The sequence below is a fragment of the Schistocerca cancellata genome, chromosome 2, assembly GCF_023864275.1.
Source record: "Schistocerca cancellata isolate TAMUIC-IGC-003103 chromosome 2, iqSchCanc2.1, whole genome shotgun sequence".
Classification (NCBI taxonomy): Eukaryota; Metazoa; Arthropoda; class Insecta; order Orthoptera; family Acrididae; genus Schistocerca; species Schistocerca cancellata.
In genome coordinates, this window is record NC_064627.1 from 87,865,959 (window position 1) to 87,885,805 (window position 19,847).

Genomic DNA, 19,847 nt, shown 5'->3' on the forward strand with positions numbered 1-19,847 from the left:
TATAAGCGAGTGAGAACACAGAGTTCGCTACAACAGCTGGCGATAAGAAGAACCGTATACCAGTCAAGATTGTCGCTGCTACTGCATTTGTCGACGGACCTTGTGTTTTTTGTCGTTGTATACTTAATTTTAGTATTGACCTTAATGATACATTTTCACACGGCAATGGGTGGCTCACAGTAGCTGTTGTACGTGGAGGTACTGGCGTACCTAGTGTTGGTGGATTTGAAAGTTTTGTAGATAGAGACATTATTTCCTATCGTACTTATCATGTTCCTGAACTTCCAAATAAAGATTTCGGTAAATCAGCATTTACGTCAACATGAACTGGATCAACTGTGAAGTGGATCTGAGGTTTTATTGTTACTATTGCAAATTTTCAGGTCTAGAAACATCAATTCAGTATTTACAGAAAACCTACCACCACAGATGTCAGTATTAGCAACTCATCTTGCCACCCCCACCAACAAAAAGTGGCATATTTCAGAACGATGCAACACCGAGTTAAAAAAACTACCAATGAGTGACACAGACAAACAAAATGAAATCAATATAATTAAAACAGTTGCTCATAATAATGAATATAAACCCACAATAATAGAAAATCTCCACAACAAAATGCAGACAAAAACCACAGATCCACTTCACAGCAGTCACTTCAAGCCAAATCAGTGTGCCACTGAAGCCAAACCTAAATATGCTACTCTCCCATACATAGGCCCACTTTCATACCAAATAGAAAACTTATTTAAAAAGAAGAAAAATATCAGAATCAGTTTTTCCACAATAATAAATTACAACAAAAAGTAATCCATGATGTAAATACCTCCAAGAGTCCCAACTGTAAATCAGGAATATACAAACTCAAATGTGATACATGCCCAAAGTTCTTCATTGGACAGACAGGCAGACGTTTTGAGATTAGGTACAAAGAACATATTGATGCTCTAAGACTTGGTAACTCGAACAAATCAGCATTTGCAGCCCATATTGCTGAAGAAAACCATGCAGTGGGATACATTGAGGACAACTTAAAAGTTCTGCATCTAACAGAAAAAGGAGCCACTATGAATATATTAGAAGAATTAGAAATACACACACACAAAAACAGCACCCCAGACTATATCCTTAACGAACAAACAGTGTCAGCTAACACTCCTTTCCTGAAAAATTTCCAAAAATTACTTTCCAGCCTCCAAAGCAAATAATATTAATACACCTATCTGCAGATCAAGTATCAATTTTATATGTTACTATAATTCTGATGATGCCAAATGTAATAAAATAATATACTATTTTACCTATACAGTTCTAAATATATATAAAACTTTAGAATTAATTTAGCAATATCAGCTCAAAAAAAATCAATGTCTCTGTACTAATGTAAAAGGCATTACAGTTTTGTGAATGAATATATGATCCTTTCAAAACATAGGACATCATCGTCAAATGTTATGATATATCATAGCATCTGTGATACTCATATGTTTGTAAGCTCTTTGTATGTATCAAAACATGTGGAGCATGGTTGAAATGATCCCAGCGACAAATCTAAAGTGTACAGTGAGAACTATTTACGTGTGCAACAACGAAGATGCAGTGGTAATGCATTTACATCGGTTGGATGAACACTATGAAAACAAACACTCGAAACCGAAGTTTCACGTAAGTCACATGCAACGAAAACCTGTAACCCAACCATCTGTGTGTGGCGTGTTTATAATCATGTTTTATTTATATTTTGGGACAATTAATCTATAAAAAACACAACAAATGTCATAAAGAAAGCGTGTAAACCGTCTAATGATGAATCACAACGATTCGAAACCGGTAACGGTTCCCTTTGAATAAAGGAACTCAAAGTAAATTTGTGGCTGGTTGCTGTCCTAACACCATCAATAATTACGAAGGCTGTGGATTACGCTGTAATGTTATCATTTATTGAGATTTTCCTCTATACAATGGTTTTTCTCCAACATAACAAATACCCAGAAATTATTACAATAAGATCATAATTCATCTCCTTAGGATTTTCCTCCAGGTGTTTCGATCTTGTGTATCTTCTTCCTCTGCGCCAAGTCTACTCATTGTTAACCATACATTTTGGAACCAGGTGGTCATAGGACGTCGTCTTCTATTTTTGCCCTTTGGTTCCCATTCTAAGATCATTTTCAGAATTCTTGCTTCCTCCATTCTTCTTATATGCCCAACCATTGGAACTTCCTTCTACCCAACACGTTATGTATTCTTTTTTTTACTTCCATTCTCTTTATTATTACGTCGTTTCTTACTTTCTCTTTTCTAGAAATTATTGCTGAACTTCTCCAGAACTCCATTCCTACTGCTTGCTATTTTTTTAGTGGTTTCATATTTGCAGTCCAAGTCTCCACTCCATACATAACTACACTCTCTAGTATCGATGTATATATAATTTTTTCGGTTCGATTTATTGCATTTCTGCTCAATAAGATTGAGTTGAACATCTCAATTACCTTCCTTCCACTGCTAATTCTTTTATTAATGTCTACCTCTGACTTTTCCCTGCAACTCTAAAATGGATCCCAAATAACAGAATGTATTGACCTTCTTAATTATCTTACCCTCTACATATAAGTCATCTGGATCATTTGTGAGGTATTCTGTTTTCTGGTGATTAACCTCGAATCCCCAGTTTCTGTTTTCCATTCCGAATTGGTTACACATAAAATTGAATTCTCTCCATCTCATGTATATGTGTAAGTACTGCCTCGGTCTTTTATTGTTAGTAAGTACTTACACTTCTTATATAAAAATGTCTTTACCTTTAAATTTGTAACTATGTTATAGGCCATTTAAATTGTTTTAATTCTGATGAAGGCACTCTTAGAAGTGTTGAAATCTGGTCAATAAGGCTAAAAATAATTGTGGCCGAGGACTCATTTGTTTCAGTTTTAATTTAGAAACGGTAACTGAACCAAACAGCCATGTTTAAACCTCATGCTATAACTACTTGATCATCAGCAAATAGGAGTCGATGAGTCGATGTAAATACACTCCATCTATAATTTGTAGTACCATCCAATAGATTTTAAACAATGTTGGTGACACGAGGCACACTTGTACCACACTGTTGCTTGTTTTAAATTTCTGTGAAAGCGTACTGCCAATTTTCACTTCACATGTGTTACCTTTATACATTTCTTCTATTGTTTTAATTAAAGGACCCTTTATGTTTGCCAGATATAATGATCTCCAAAGCAGTTTTCTTGGGACAGTATAGTATGCTTTTTTCTAAATATATGAAAATTGTTCTCTAAGATCTATCATAATGTGAAAATATGATCTACACATGACCTACCGACTGTGAAGTCACATTGTTCTTCTGGGGTTTTAAAATTTATTTGCAGCTTATTTTTAATTATTTTCCCAAAAATTCTCATTAATGTGTTTATAACACAAACTCCTCAAGAGTTTGAGCAGCTTTTGCGATCCCCCTTCCTTAAATATAGTATTAATATAGCCCAGCTTCATTTCGTTCGGTATTGAATCTCCATGTATTATTTTGTTGAATAACCGTGTTATTAGTTGCACAGTTTCGTCACCACCACATTTTAAGAGCTCCAGATCGATATTGCCTGGTCCAGGTGATTTACCATTCTTCCCTGTTCTTATACCTTACTCACTGTGCTTAGTTATGTTAGAACATACTTATTATAAAAATGTACACGTGACAGAAAAAAAAATGAGTCACTGCCGAATACAACCAACATAACGTAGCTGTGTTGCAGGTCCTCTAAACACCAAAACCCCGTGGGGTACAGTCGTTTGACTACACACAATGGGTACCGCAAGAGACTACTAAGTGACCAAAGGTCTTACTGGCAGTCAGTCTAAGCATCAACTAATATCGTCATACAAAACATATTAGAAAACACGTTCTTAGTGATGAGACACCCCATAACACTCATAAACTAACCTTAATTACAACTAGTGACATTCCAAAAGTTCTGAGAAAATGGATTATTTTACATATGTCGTACAGTAATCCTTAGTCAAAATTAAATACTTGAGACAATACATGGAGTTACAAAGCTGTACAACAATTGGAAAAAAGTTTTTCGCTCTCTAAAAGGTTTTACATTCACGTGCTGAAGGTCGCTCAACGGCGAGTGGCTCTGGAAACTGGATATTGGACGAACCAGTAGATAAACGCGATTAACGGCAACAAGCACTCTAAGTAAATCTCAACATTAACAGCGAATCACCAGTAATATCATTGTTCTCGTCACACATCAACAGCTACGTGTACACAAATTTGAACTTTAAATGACATGAACAACGTCGTCGTTCTGGACATGGATTCAAACCCAGCACCTATAGCCATTGCTAACTAGGGTATGCTTTGTTTGTGCCTTATTGAGACCAGATCACTACGCATAAAGAGACGTGAAGTATAGACGTTTGCACTAGTATCAGTTATCAATTAAGATCCTGAAAATAAATGACGAAAATGTTTGTACTGAACAGGGAATCCTGTCATAACAGTTGTCGTCCTGGGAACTACCCCCAACGACGTTTAATATGGTGCCATTCACAAGGAACAAGGTATGCTCATGTTTAAAATTGAAATGCCATCATATAAAGCTTGTGACAGGGATGCGAACCCAGCACCTAATCGGATTGTTAACGAAGTACAGTCATACTCAAAAGTATTCGAACGACCTGGATTGCATTTCGCCTGATTCCCATTCAACCCACATAACGCAGCTGACTAGCACGTCCTCTAATCGCTCCTTGATACAGTGGTTTGACTATTGAAAATGGTTCCAACAAGTCACCACGAGAAAACACTGCTCTGTATCGCAATAACTAAGGATCTAAAGCAATACCACGATACTACAGATATCAGGGAACACCTCATCACAGATAAGACTGTCCTTAAGGCTTGTAAGCTCACATTTACTGCAATAAATGACATACCTGAAATGTTAGCACTCTCATTATTACGCCAGATAGGTAATGCACGGCCGGCCGCGGTGGTCTAGCGGTTCTAGGCGCTCAGTCCGGAACCGCGCGTCTGCTACGGTCGCAGGTTCGAATCCTGCCTCGGGCATGGATGTGTGTGATGTCCTTAGCTTAGTTAGGTTTAAGTAGTTCTAAGTTCTAGGGGACTGATGACCACAGGTGTTAAGTCCCACAGTGCTCAGAGCCATTTGAACCATTTGATAATGCACGTAGTACGTTCGTCGTATTCATGATTTCCTCTTCAAAGTAACATACCATACTTGTTATTTTACACAATATGTCATTAATAATTTACGTTATTCGCGAGCAGCTAGTTGAGAATATGTATGAACTTCAAATGACACGACGGACCGACTCGTTTTGCATCTGGATTCAAACCCAGGTCATGCAAACTAATATTTCGTGATTGACGGAAATTAACAGTAATTTCTGACTAGGAATAAAGAGGGTGATATACCTCGATTTTAGACAGTATCAATTAACAAATATAAACTTTAAATTACATAACGTAAACATTTTTAACGGTCGCGAATTCCTGCCCAGCATCTATTGTCCCTGTTAACGAACTACGAGGGATGTTAAATATTGGTTCTTCACAAGTAACTTACTTAAAATGCAGTGAGGTAAAGCTTTGTGTTGGACAGGGATTCCCCCAGAACCTAATCGGATTGTTATCGAAGCACAATCAACTTTGACGTATAGGATTTTCTCGGCAGTAGCTAGATGTATTAACTGAAATGACCAGACGAAACATTAATTTTTCCTTCCCAGGACTCAAACCCGGCACATATCGCTGTTATATTCTAGAGAAAAGGAACGTTAAGTACGGGTTTGTTACACCAGCAGCGACATGTGAGCATGTTTGAACTAGAAATAATATGACAAAGAGTTCAGTGCTGCCTAGGAATCGAACCCCACACATATCGTTGTTGACTACACACAAAGAGACGACACTTACCGAATTTTTCTCCACGAGCAGCTCGGAATAACATCCTTGAACTTACAGTGATATCGCAAATAGTACTGTGTATCACTAGAAGTAAAAATGTCAGATATCGTTAGTGTTGACACCGGATGAAAATGAATTAAAAATAAGAATTATTATCCACCAGCAGATAGGTGTTCTCATGCTAGAGCTTGATAATACATAGTGAGAAGTTTAGTGCTGGGGCAGGATTCCAGCCCATTCATGCGCAATATGTGGAGATGTTGAGGAATCTGCAGTTTTAAACAAACAACAATTTGTAGTCGAGCTGTATTGTCACGAAGGGATCAAATTCGGCGTTAAGGGCGGTCTGAGTTGCATTCCCAGTTCAGAACCAATTTTATCGATATACAGAAGCTCAAATCAAAGACGAAATAAGTGTCCTGTGACCACACACAGGGTTTGATTCGTTACTAGAAATAAATAACTAGTATAAGAAAGTTGAAAGAGTTTCTACATGTCGCCACTCCTTACTTTATTGTGGTTCCACCTAATGTCTACATGGTAGAGAAGGAATATCATGTTTAATGTGATTTTCAGACCACAGTGCCATTATACCTTCTTCACTTGGCGTAGCCAGAAGAGAATAGAATCTGCCTCTCCCTATCAAAAAACATCGGCAGAAGTTGGAATCGAACCGAGACCAACGTCATATGAAACTATCATCAGTCCAACAGACCACCAAACCCTCTTCTCTACGACTCATTTCTGTATCATAAGACCGTTGCGGCACACAAGATGAGAAATCTGACACATAGGCTCTCTGTAGTGGTTTGCACGATGTTCAGTACATTCATTTACTTGGTTGACCGAATCGCCATGAACTAGCTGCCTTGGCTACCCAGTACATACAATCGACTCTATTTTGTAATCACCGAAATAAAATAACGTAAGTGCCACCTACACAGAACTGCCAACAGTGTAGGATGCAGAAATTTAAATAGGAAGTGTTCATTTCCATTTGAGCTACTCTATTACGCTATCTGATGGTTGAAACCATCGTGCAGTGCAACACAAATGCTGTAACTGTCTGTGTCTCAGAAGTCTATATCTGGTCATATGCATTATCTAACAGCACTGTGTAATGCCGAAGTTCTGGATGAACTGTTGTTCACTTCCAGAGGTGCTGTAGATACGTCACAGCTAGTAGCGTAACGCTAATTCTCGCGCACTGTTGATAAGACGTCGCGTGTTCTACACACCTGGAAATGGAAAAAAAACACATTGACACCGGTGTGTCAGACCCACCATACTTGCTCCGGACACTGCGAGAGGGCTGTACAAGCAATGATCACACGCACGGCACAGCGGACACACCAGGAACCGCATTGTTGGCCGTCGAATGGCGCTAGCTGCGCAGCATTTGTGCACCGCCGCCGTCAGTGTCAGCCAGTTTGCCGTGGCATACGGAGCTCCATCGCAGTCTTTAACACTGGTAGCATGCCGCGAAAGCGTGGACGTGAACCGTATGTGCAGTTGACGGACTTTGAGCGAGGGCGTATAGTGGGCATGCTGGAGGCCGGGTGGACGTACCGCCGAATTGCTCAACACATGTGGCGTGAGGTCTCCACAGTACATCGATGTTGTCGCCAGTGGTCGGCGGAAGGTGCACGTGCCCGTCGACCTGGGACCGGACCGCAGCGACGCACGGATGCACGCCAAGACCGTAGGATCCTACGCAGTGCCGTAGGGGACCGCACCGCCACTTCCCAGCAAATTAGGGACACTGTTGCTCCTGGGGTATCGGCGAGGACCATTCGCAACCGTCTCCATGAAGCTGGGCTACGGTCCCGCACACCGTTAGACCGTCTTCCGCTCACGCCCCAACATCGTGCAGCCAGCCTCAAGTGGTGTCGCGACAGGCGTGAATGGAGGGACGAATGGAGACGTGTCGTCTTCAGCGATGAGAGTCGCTTCTGCCTTGGTGCCAATGATGGTCGTATGCGTGTTTGGCGCCGTGCAGGTGAGCGCCACAATCAGGACTGCATACGACCGAGGCACACAGAGCCAACACCCGGCATCATGGTGTGGGGAGCGATCTCCTACACTGGCCGTACACCACTGGTGATCGTCGAGGGGACACTGAATAGTGCACGGTACATCCAAACCGTCATCGAACCCATCGGTCTACCATTCCTAGTTCGGCAAGGGAACTTGCTGTTCCAACAGGACAATGCACGTCCGCATGTATCCCGTGCCACCCAACGTGCTCTAGAAGGTGTAAGTCAACTACCCTGGCCAGCAAGATCTCCGGATCTGTCCCCCATTGAGCATGTTTGGGACTGGATGAAGCGTCGTCTCACGCGGTCTGCACGTCCAGCACGAACGCTGGTCCAACTGAGGCGCCAGGTGGAAATGGCATGGCAAGCCGTTCCACAGGACTACATCCAGCATCTCTACGATCGTCTCCATGGGAGAATAGCAGCCTGCATTGCTGCGAAAGGTGGATATACACTGTACTAGTGCCGACATTGTGCATGCTCTGTTGCCTGTGTCTATGTGCCTGTGGTTCTGTCAGTGTGATCATGTGATGTATCTGACCCCAGGAATGTGTCAATAAAGTTTCCCCTTCCTGGGATAATGAATTCACGGTGTTCTTATTTCAATTTCCAGGAGTGTATTACATACTCCACTCCATTTTTTTAAAACGCAATTCTGCTATCTGCTGAAGTTATCAGTTTAATGGAACTTTTAACATAATTCTGTTCACTTCTCAACCAAAAATAATCGCATGTGGAAAAAAGGCTAACTTGTGCGTCATTTTGTTCTTTTCTGGTTTAATAGACGGCCAGGCAGCAGATGCGTCTCGAAGCTTTTGTATTATGTATGGGGAGAGTGCATCGTGCCAAAATACTCAGAAAAGTGTTTTCTATATTAGCTGTCGTCTGGTAGTGGCATTTTATTCTCCTTCAAACCTTGTTTGACAGTTTTAACTCAGAACAAGTTTTCTACATGCATGTAATCAATAAACTGCATGTGAATTGTCAGACTGTTATAGATAACAACAGAGAATTCGCATATATCGTTGATGATTAATTTCTCTCTCATGTTTAGTATTGTTTTAACAACACTAAAAGAAACCTTACGTAAACTGTGCACAGTATTGTAAGAAATGAAATGAAACCACCCACGATAACCTTCGACGACAGTAAGTCTGTTTTAACAAAACTGAGTATCTGTACACAAGCGTGCCTCTATCTGCACGAATTAATAAAACACTACTCACTTAGATTTTGATTGGCTCTGTGTTTAAATGATATGCTGTGTCATTCTCAACAGGTATCCAAACGTGGCATTTCATAAATAAAGTTACGTATTCCTAGAAACCCAAAATTTGCTTGTCAGCAGCCTAAAGAGGCGGTACCTGTTGTGCAGCATTGTAAGTTTATCACCATTGCACTATGAGCTGAAAGCATTTTCTTACGATTTTCTTATCGATCTTTGATCTGACTGCTTGCAGCTCTTACACAGAAGGGATAAAAACGTTAGATTCAGCGAGGCTGGAACAGTGAACCATAACTGCCGCGTTTCCAGAGTTCAGTACGTCAACAGAGAGCTAGCGGACACACATGGTTTGTGCTTTCCTTCTACGAGGATAATAGTGGCTAGAACTCGTAAACCGCTATTTACAGGACGAGATTAGTTGCGATTGCCACGTTCAGTGACTTTGATGGGCTGAAAACTTTAAATTTACAATCTTCTGTTACACCTCAAGCGATAACAACTCAGGTTATTCAATGGAAATGACACGAGAAATCAAGTGAACTTTGAGGCTTAATTCCGTGCTCACCAGGAAGTAACTCGTCGATTACAGAGTTGCCAAACATACCCTGCCTTGTTGCCAAATCTCAGTTACAGTACCAGCAGGAAGAAGACGAACCGATGTGATCCTACAGCGGGCTGGGAAGTGACCATAGCTGGCGCCTCAAAGACGCGTCTGCTACGGACTGGAATACGTAATGCGTCTGATTCGCATTTCTGTAACTAGGTTTAGGGACTGGAGCTTAGTTACTAATAATACTCAGAACTGACTGCTACTAAGCATCATAAATCTGTAACTCTTATAGTTGTTTTTATATTTCTTTCGTAACTGTACTCAAAACTAAGAAACTCATTCATGGACATTTTCGTGCCTCGCCGATAGTCGAGCACAACAAACACATAAAAATAAAAAGAGAATGTGGGTGTGTATGTGTGTGTGTGTGTGTGTGTGTGTGTGTGTGTGAGAGAGAGAGAGAGAGAGAGAGAGAGAGAGAGAGAGAGAGAGAGACAGAGACAGAGACAGAGAGGGTAAAAAATTGTTGTAAAGAAATTGAATACTGGTAAGTAAAGAAATCTTTCATTAAAATGATTCGTTCCACATCATTACGAAATGTCATATTCATGATCCATGGAACAAGTATTAATCTAATCTAATCTAATCTAATCTAATCATATTGCTGAATATCCATGAAGGGTCATGAAGTACCGAAATTTTTGCCTATATCAGTAACCAAATCTAAACTTGAAAATAAAAGACGACAGTTTTTGTAATAAACCGGGAGTCCTATCAAGACCCTTTCATCCCTGTTAACTAACCATGAAAGATGTCTGATATACCTCAAATCAGAAGTAACGAAGTGTGTATGAATTTAAAGATGTGAAGCGAATGATGTGAAGTTCTGCGACGGAGATACGAATCCAAGAGGTAATCGCATTGTTAACTAATTAAAATCAAATGCTACGTATCGGTTTTTCTTGCCAGATGCTAGGTGTTTAATCTAAAATAAGGACACAAATTTTTGTGCCTCAGCGACAATCGAACCGCACCCCTATCGTTCTTCTTTATTGTCCACGAATATTGCTTAAGTATCAATTGCTTACTCACCAACAGTAAGATGTGTGCGTGTTTGTCCAGAAATTGTTGGCAACATGAACAGACATTAAAAATGCACGTTAATTTTCACTAACATGCCTGTGTGCACGTGATAGGGCTTGAAATGAAATTATGAATATTTTTATACTGGATCAGGATTCGGACCCGCATATTTACCTTTGGAGGAGACCTAGAGAAGACTGCAGTCTTGGGAAAAGGAATGAAATGATTTAACTACACTGTTCCGAGAGATTCAGATCCTCGAAAGAGGAGATACAAATTCGAATCACAGTCCAGCAGCAAATTCTTCAACGTCTCTAGTTCAATCAAGTACAAGTAAAATAAGAGCCCTTTTCCTTTAGACGGCTATCAGTTCATCAAATAAAATAAAATGTTCTAATGTAAGTAAGTTTACTGGTGACAGTATTTCTGTTTACCCAGACCTCCACCTATGTCATTTTCCAACATTAACCAGATCTGCCCAGTTTGGAATGAAGGAACGTCATGTTTAATGCGGATTCTGGATTATAACAGCTTTCTCTTGAGGTTACCAGGGGTAAAGTAAATCTGTTTGTGCTTGTTAAAAGTAAATGCCTGAACCCACGCTTTGCACTTGTGATAGTTCGTTCCACCAGACCGCCGCATTTCCCAGCCCCAGGAGTGTGCTGTAATGGATGATGTGCTTATCTTACTAAACTAGCCACGGTGGAAAAAAAAGGTGAGTCTATTAAATGGCTAAGTAGAAGCAAGCTTCTGAAGTGGAGATTATGCTATTCTCATGTCAGCAGGATGTAAAGAAATTTCACTAGTTCAGAAAATTTCTTAGTTCGAGAAAATCCACTGTAAAGTGTGAAGTTACAGGATAATTCGATTATCACCGTCATCATTACTATCATTTTCTTCATACCTCTGCTGGAACACATGTGCTTGAAGATCATTTAAGTCCTTTTGGTCATTATAGAAGTAGTTGCCCAAGAACAAGTTCTTCCCTTTCTACGGAATACTTTTCATGTTAATATCAAACATCAGCAATTACTCGTAGATCACATTAAAACTAAAGTAATTGATGAAGACGTTACTTGATAACGAAAACGCGCTGCCTTTCTTCATTTACTTGCGCCTAGAAATGACTGTCGAATACTGCCAAACCAAAAGCCAAGGGATCTTACTGCCTTCCAATATACGTCGCTGTCGGTTCTTCCATATGATTTGGTCGACGTGACCTGTTTCAAGTTGTGTATGACACAGAATGTTTTAGAAAATCAATTGTTTTCCTTTGCAATAAACAGAAAGATTTTCATTCTAAGCTATCCAAGTCCAAAATCTTCGCAATATTAGTTCAAATTTAATATTCGCTTCCGTAATGTAAGGGAAGTATTTCACCGTTGCAAAACCCGCATCCGACTCAATGTCCTTACACTTAATCGCTGGCCATAAATTCTAGCTCAAAGTGACGCCAGTTTAAGTAACCTAATGTAGCGAAGACTGTTTGCCAGTGCTCTTTCTCACCGCAAAATATGAAATTCACTCATTGGGCTCCATAAGTACACTGTAACAGTAATTTCTGTGTGTATGCAATGCATACGGATTGTAGAATTTAGTGGTGCTCTCTCTTCCACTTCTGTGTACAATATGCCTGACCTAAACGGGCCCTTTATCATTACAGGCCCTGGGCGGTGGAACATCATATTGACAACAGTAATGTGCTTCTACTGACAACCGCTTTGTTCGTTTTACCCGATTTTGTAATCATTTAAGTAAAACAATATGACCTTCGAGTGGCAGACATTTCGTCCCCCTTTTCCTTCTGCGAAATTTGTCAGTAAGCTTTTTGCCTTCGTACCAGCGAAATGCGGCAGAGTACGGCTGGTAAACGATTTACAAACCACGATTTAGTGCCGTTAACACGATTTCTTTAAACATTGGCGTAGCTGAAGGTATTTCGTTTCTTCTTAAATCGTCCTATGCAGCAACGTTCAAAGATATCTCAAATAGGAAAAGTTCTTTATCCAGGTACGGTTGTAAAACAAACTTCCCACTGTTTGTGGCAGGTTGATCTTTTCGTCTGATAGCACTGCGTAAGTATTTTGTGTAAGAGGTATTAAATTAGTGTTCCTGTAGCTGTTGGAATCATTGATAAAAAACGAGTTTCACACCAATGGGTACAGTACTGATAAATATTCAAAATGATTATCAACCTAAGTCTGCGTTCATCCACAAGCAGAGGCGTATTTGTAATATTGAAGCTAGACTAGTTATCCTTGTCTTCCTTGAGTGGGCATTGGAAGACGTTTACACACACGTATACGAGGGTAATCGCAAAGGTAAGGTCTCCTAAGGGACACGCAAGTGCCAACGCAGGCACAAACGAGAGATCCTTAATTTTAATGGCAAGCAGAAACCACTGTGTTGGCTGCATGGTGGCAACGTGATAAAGAGCAAGACTATGGATACGATGGTCTCAGGTTCGATCCCTCACCAGTCCCACGATTTTCATGTGCCGTTTTACATATATTTCTCCTGGGGCAGTGTTTGTTGATGTGAAAAATGCCGAGTTGCACTGTGGTCCGAAAGCCACGTAAAACTGTTGGTCCCCTATTAACTGGCTAGGTAAGTCATCTCAAAGGTCGGATGAAAGCAACAGCATACCACCTCCAACAAGACCGTGCCTATTAAAGCCCTGTGGTGTTGAAACCACTCTTGCGACTGATGACTGCTTTACTTTTTATGGGTTCCAAAACTAATGATCTTCGTGTTATTAACATTTTTGTGTTTTCATGCTGTAGCTTTGATACCAGTAAACGTAAGTAACCGGCCGAGCACTGTCACCGTTCGAATTGTCAAGGTGGTAGACGACGATGCTGTCGACCCCAGTTACAATTTTGGTCATGGCTATGTTTCAGTCGAATACCTCTATGGGCCTTTCTGCGTATTTCAAGATATACTTTTATACACTTGGTACGCTTCCAAATTGATATCTGATAGAGCTGTATTTAGCAAAATGAATCAGATATGTTTTCCGTGCAATATATCAGACAACACGTCAGTGCAGCGAGATTTCGTTTATGTGTTGCCGCATGGTGCAAGAAATATTTGTGTTTTGCTTGTTTCTGTGATAGGTTTCACCCCACTGAATGCGAGCAAGCCCTCGAATAGACTGTCAATAACTGGAATTACGCAATAACACACTTAAAAGTTGTATTTTTGCATTATGTATCCCGATGAAAATAACTGTAAACAGGTTATATGCCTACTTGCTTGTTATCGCGCTTCTCGATACTTTCCTCAAAAAACTAAAATAAAAATAAAGAGAGAGAGAGATAGACAGACAGACAGAGAGAGAAAACAGAAATGTATTTCAAATATCAGCTCAGTGAAGCCATGTTCGTCTCGTCATGTTAAGCAAGGATAGTTGATAGGTAATATCTCGTTGTACTAGCGATATGTATGGCTAGGGGGTTCTTTGTTTTCTCTCTGCAAACAATTAGAACAGAATTCAGTAGTAAAGTGGTAAGAATACCTACTCAGTGCGCCAATTAAACACTCAGCCATTCTTGGTTATTTTGTTAGTCGTCTATAATGCATTAAACATCCTTGATTATTGATTTGTAATTACTACGTTTGTTATTGTTATTCGTCACAGCTCTCCTATCAGTCATTGCTGCCGATGCACGTAACGAATGGATCAGTATGAATGGAATGTGGGATGTTTCGTCACGGAGAAAATACACGTTTATCTCGGCGTTTTGTGTCAGGGTAATATGAAAATCTCAATAAGAAAAGACGACAATAACACGCAACTATTTCTGTCCACTTAACACCATGACGACAGACAAATTGGCGTCTCACTGTATTTTGATTATAATTCGTTAGCCTTTTTGCGACCTCATTTTAATACCTCGTGGGAGCAAGCATAATATTTTGCTTTTTGAACACCGAACAATACCACACAAAGATAGTAGATGGAAGGATACAAAGAAAAAATCAGACTCATGGGTGTGGATCCAGTTCATCATAAGAAGACTAAACAAGAGGGAGACATTACGAAAGCAATGAATACGCTGGTTAGTATACATTATTTGTATAGATCTGAAGAAGAAAAAGAGCAGATCTGCACAGTGCCCGCATCTGCACTTTAGTTTCTGTCTTAATGGGCATAATTTTTAGTTTTTTCTCTTCTGAATTATCAAATGAATTCATTATTACGTGGTACAGAATAATTGGGTAACTGTGTTTCTTACAACTTCCATTCGCACCAACATTTTTCTACATTCTCGTGCAATTCATGAAATTCTACTTGTATGATTACAAGACTGCACATAGATGCAATCGATTTCCAGGTGCAAAATGTTTGTTACCGTACTTTTCGTGACAGGTTGACAAAGTTGATTTCCAAAGGCTTTTTATTGTACTGAAATAATCTTTTGTAACAAAGTAACAAGGTAAGTGTTTTATTCGTATATATTTTGTGGGAAACTGTAATCGTGATGGAAGATTACACACCTGAATCTTTGACACAGCTGGTAGGAGAAAACGCTGCATATTAACCAAACCCCACGCCTCCTCTCCGTATCCTCCTATGACATGAGCACAGGATTCTCCTCCTATAACGCTACAGAGTTGTTCCTAGCACAGCTGAGAATTGGCAACTTCGTCACAAACATTTGGCAACACTGTAACAGTGCAATCACTTCCGCGTATGGTACTGAACTGACTCGCTAAATTCACATGATATTCCCTTTCCATTTGAATGACTCGTGGTATATAATCCTACGTAAACTAAGACACTGAGACAGAAATTTCAATTTTTTGGCTAAAGAAATGATATTCTACACATAAGTGACTACTTTTAATATCTTTCACGATGCGTTATGAGGCTGAGCGACCAATACCATGACGAGAGTGGCGTGCTGGCAGTAGTGTGTCCGTAACCCCATGGTACCACCCGTGTCTCGCGCGTTCAAACGGTCCTGAAAATCGTCAGTTCTAACCGTGCTAGGGGCAGCGCGTGCGACCTTTATTGTGTATTATTTCATGGAGCTGTGAATTCCCAGAAAAACTTCTGTAACGAAATCAGAAGAAAACCTTTACACATCAAATCCTCTTCGCAGCTCGACTCAGTAAGTTGTGTTAATGGTCGTAGATCTCGGCTTTCTGCCAAGTTGCTATACAATACAGGCGTCTCTGCAGAAATTCGAATCGACCGTCAACGATACGAAATTCTATAATGTTCTTCACTTAAGACTACCATGCCAGGGTGATAAGTATGTAGGAAATAAATTGATTAGCAAATCGCAAGAAAATATTTTCAGCTCAAAGGGCAACAGTGAAAAACTTACAATGCTGCGCAACAGGTAACGCCTCTTTCCGCTGCTAACAAGCAAATTTTGGGTTTCTAGGAATACGTAACTTTATTTGTGAAATGCCACGTTTGCATACCTGCTGTGTATGACACAGCATACCATTTAAACACAGAGCCAATCAAAATCTAAGTGAGTAGTATTTTACTAATTCGTGCAGATAGAGGCATGCTTGTGTACAGATACCCAGGTTTGTTAAAACAGACTTTCTTCGTAAGGTTATCGTGGGTAGTTTCATTTCATTTCTTACAATACAGTGCAAAATTTCGTAAGGTTTCTTTTAGTGTTGTTAAAACAATACTAAACATGAGAGAGAAATTAATCATCAACGATATATGCGAATTCTCTGTTGTTATCTATAACAGTCTGACAATTCACATTCAGTTTATTGATTCCATGCATGTAGAAAACTTGTTCTGAGTTAAAGCTGTCAAACAAGGTTTGAAGAAGAATAAAATGCCACTACCAGACGACAGCTAATGTAGAAAATACTTTTCTGACTATTTTGGCACGATGCACTCTCCCCATACATAATACAAAAGCTTCGAGACGCATCTGCTGCCTGGCCGTCTGTTAAACCTGAATAGAACAAAATGACGCACAAGTTAGCCTTTTTTCCACATGCGACTATTTTGGGTTGAGAAGTGAAGAGAATTATGTTCAAAGATCCATTAAATCGATAACTTCAGCAGACAGCAAAATTGCGTTTTAAAGAAATGTAGTAGAGAATGTAATAGAACACGCGACGTCTTGTCAACAGCGCGCGACGCTTACCGTTACGCTACTGGCTGTGACGTAGCTACAGCACCTCTGGAAGTGAACAACAGATCCTCCAGAACTTCGGCATTCCACAGTGCAGTGAGATAATGCATATGACCGTATATAGACTTCTGAGACACAGACAGTTACAGCATTTCTTTTGCACTGCACGATGGTTTCAACAAACAGATAGCGCAATAGAGTAGCTCAAATGGAAAGGAACACTTCCTATTTAAATTTCTGCATCCTACACTGTTGGCAGTTCTGTGTAGGTGGCAGTTACGTTACTTTATTTCGGTGATTACAAAATTGAGTCGAATGTATGTACTGGGTATCCAAGGCAGCTAGTTCATGGCGATTCGGTCAACCAAGTAAATGAATGTACTGAACATCCTGCAAACCACTACAGGGAGCCTGCGTGTCAGATTTCTCATCTTGTGTGCCGCAACGGTGTTACGATAGAGAAAGGAGTCGTAGGGAAGAGGGTTTTGTGGTCTGTTGGATTGATGATAGTTTCATATGATGGTGGTCTCGGTTCGATTCCAACTTCTGCCGATGTTTTTTGATAGGGAAAGGCAGATTCTATTCTCTTCTGGCTACGCCAAGTGAAGAAGGTATAATGGCATTGTGGTCTGAAAACCACATTAAACATGATATTCCTTCTCTACCAAGTAGACGTTAGGTGGAACCACAATAAAGTAAGGAGTGGCGACATGTAGAAACTCTATCACCAGTAACCCTTCATATACTAGTTATTTATTTCTAGTGACGAAACAAACCCTGTGTGTGGTCACAGGACACTTATTAAGTCTTTGATTTGAGCTTTTGTATGTCGATAAAATTGGTTCTGAACAGGGAATTCAACTCAGACCGCCCTTAACGTGGAATTTGATCCCTTCGTGACAATACAGCTCGACTACAAATTGTTGTTTGTTCAAAACTGCAAAAATATGATTCAAATGGCTCTGAGCACTATGGGACTTAACAGCTGTGGTCATCAGTCCCCTAGAACTTAGAACTACGTAAACCTAACTAACCTAAGAACATCACACACATCCAAGCCCGAGGCAGGATTCGAACCTGCGACCGTAGAAGTCGCGCGGTTCCGGACTGCGCGCCTAGAACCGCGAGACCACCGCGGCCGGCTCAAAACTGCAGATTCCTCAACATCTCCACATATTACGCATGAATGGGTTGGAATCCTGGCCCAGCATTAAACTTTTCAATATGTATTATCAAGCTCTAGCATGAGAACACCTATATGCTGGTGGATAATAATTTTTATTTTTAATGCATTTTTATTCGTTGTCAACACTAACGATATCTGACGTTTTTGACTCCCAGTGAGACACAGTACTGTTTGCGATACCACTGTAAGTTCAAGGATGTTATTCCGAGCTGCTCGTGGAGAAAAATTCGGTAAGTGTCGTCTCTTTGTGTGTAGTCAACAACGATATGTTTGGGGTTCAATTCTCAGTCAGCACTGAACAGTTCGTCATATTATTACTTGTCAAACATGCTCACATGTCGCTGCTGGTATAACAAACCCGTACTTAACGTTCCTTTTCTCTAGAATATAACAGTGATACGTGCCGGGTTGGAGTCCTGGGAAGGAAAAATTAATGTTTCGTCTCGTCATTTCATTTAATACATCTAGCTACTGCCGAGAAAATCCGATATGTCAAAGTAGATTGTGCTTCGATAACAATCCTATTAGGTTCTGGGTTCGAATCCCTGTCCAACACAAAGCTTTACGTCACTGCGTTTCAAGTAAGTTATTTGTGAAGTAGGAATATTTAACATCTCTCGTAGTTCATTAACAGGGACAATAAATGCTGGGTAGGAATTCGCGTCCGTTAAAAATGTTACGTTATGTAATTTAAAGTTGATATTTTCTAACTGATACTGTCCAAAAATGAGATATATCACTCTCTTACGCCTAGTCAGTAATGACTGTTAATTTCCGTCAGCCACGAAATATTAGCCTGCATGAATGGTTCAAATGGCTCTGAGCACTATGGGACTCAACATCTGAGGTCATCAGTCCCCTAAAACCTAGAACTACTTAAACCTAACTAACCTAAGGACATCGCACACATCCATGCCCGAGGCAGGATACGAACCTGCGACCGTAGCAGTTACGCGGTTCCGGACTGAAGTGCCTAGAATTGCACGGCAACCGCGGCCTAGCCTGCATGACCTGGGTTTGAATCCATATGCAGAACGAAGCGGTTCGTCGTGTCATTTGGTATTCATACATAGTCTGAACTAGCTGCTCTTGAATAACGTAAATTTTTAATGACATTTTGTGTAAAATAACAAGTATGGTATGTTAATTTGAAGAGGAAATCATGAATACGACGAACTTACTATGTGCATTACCTATCTGACGTAAAAATGAGAGTGCTAACATTTCAGGTATGTCATTTACTGCAATAAATGTGAGCTTAATAGCCTTAAGGACAGTCTTATCTGTGATGAGGTGTTCATTGATATTTGTAGTATCGTGGTATTACTTTACATCTTGAGTTATTGCGATACAGAGCAGTGTTTTCTAGTGGTGATTTGTTGGAGCCATTTTCAATAGTCAAACGACGTTACCAAGGAGTGATTAGAGGACCTGCTAGACAGCTGCGTTATGTAGGTTGCAGGGGAATCAGGTGAAATGCAGTTCAGGTCGTTCGGATACTTTTGAGCACGACTGTACATAAAATAAGTAGTTAAATATCAAGTGTTTTCACCAACAGCGAAATGCTGGAACCTTAATTGACGATAGAATTGTTTTTGCCTGACTGGGATTCGAACCCAGCATCTAGCTTCGTCGTTTTCTAGCCAGGAACAGACGATATATAGCTATTGTTGGTTCACCAGTAGCGAGATGGGC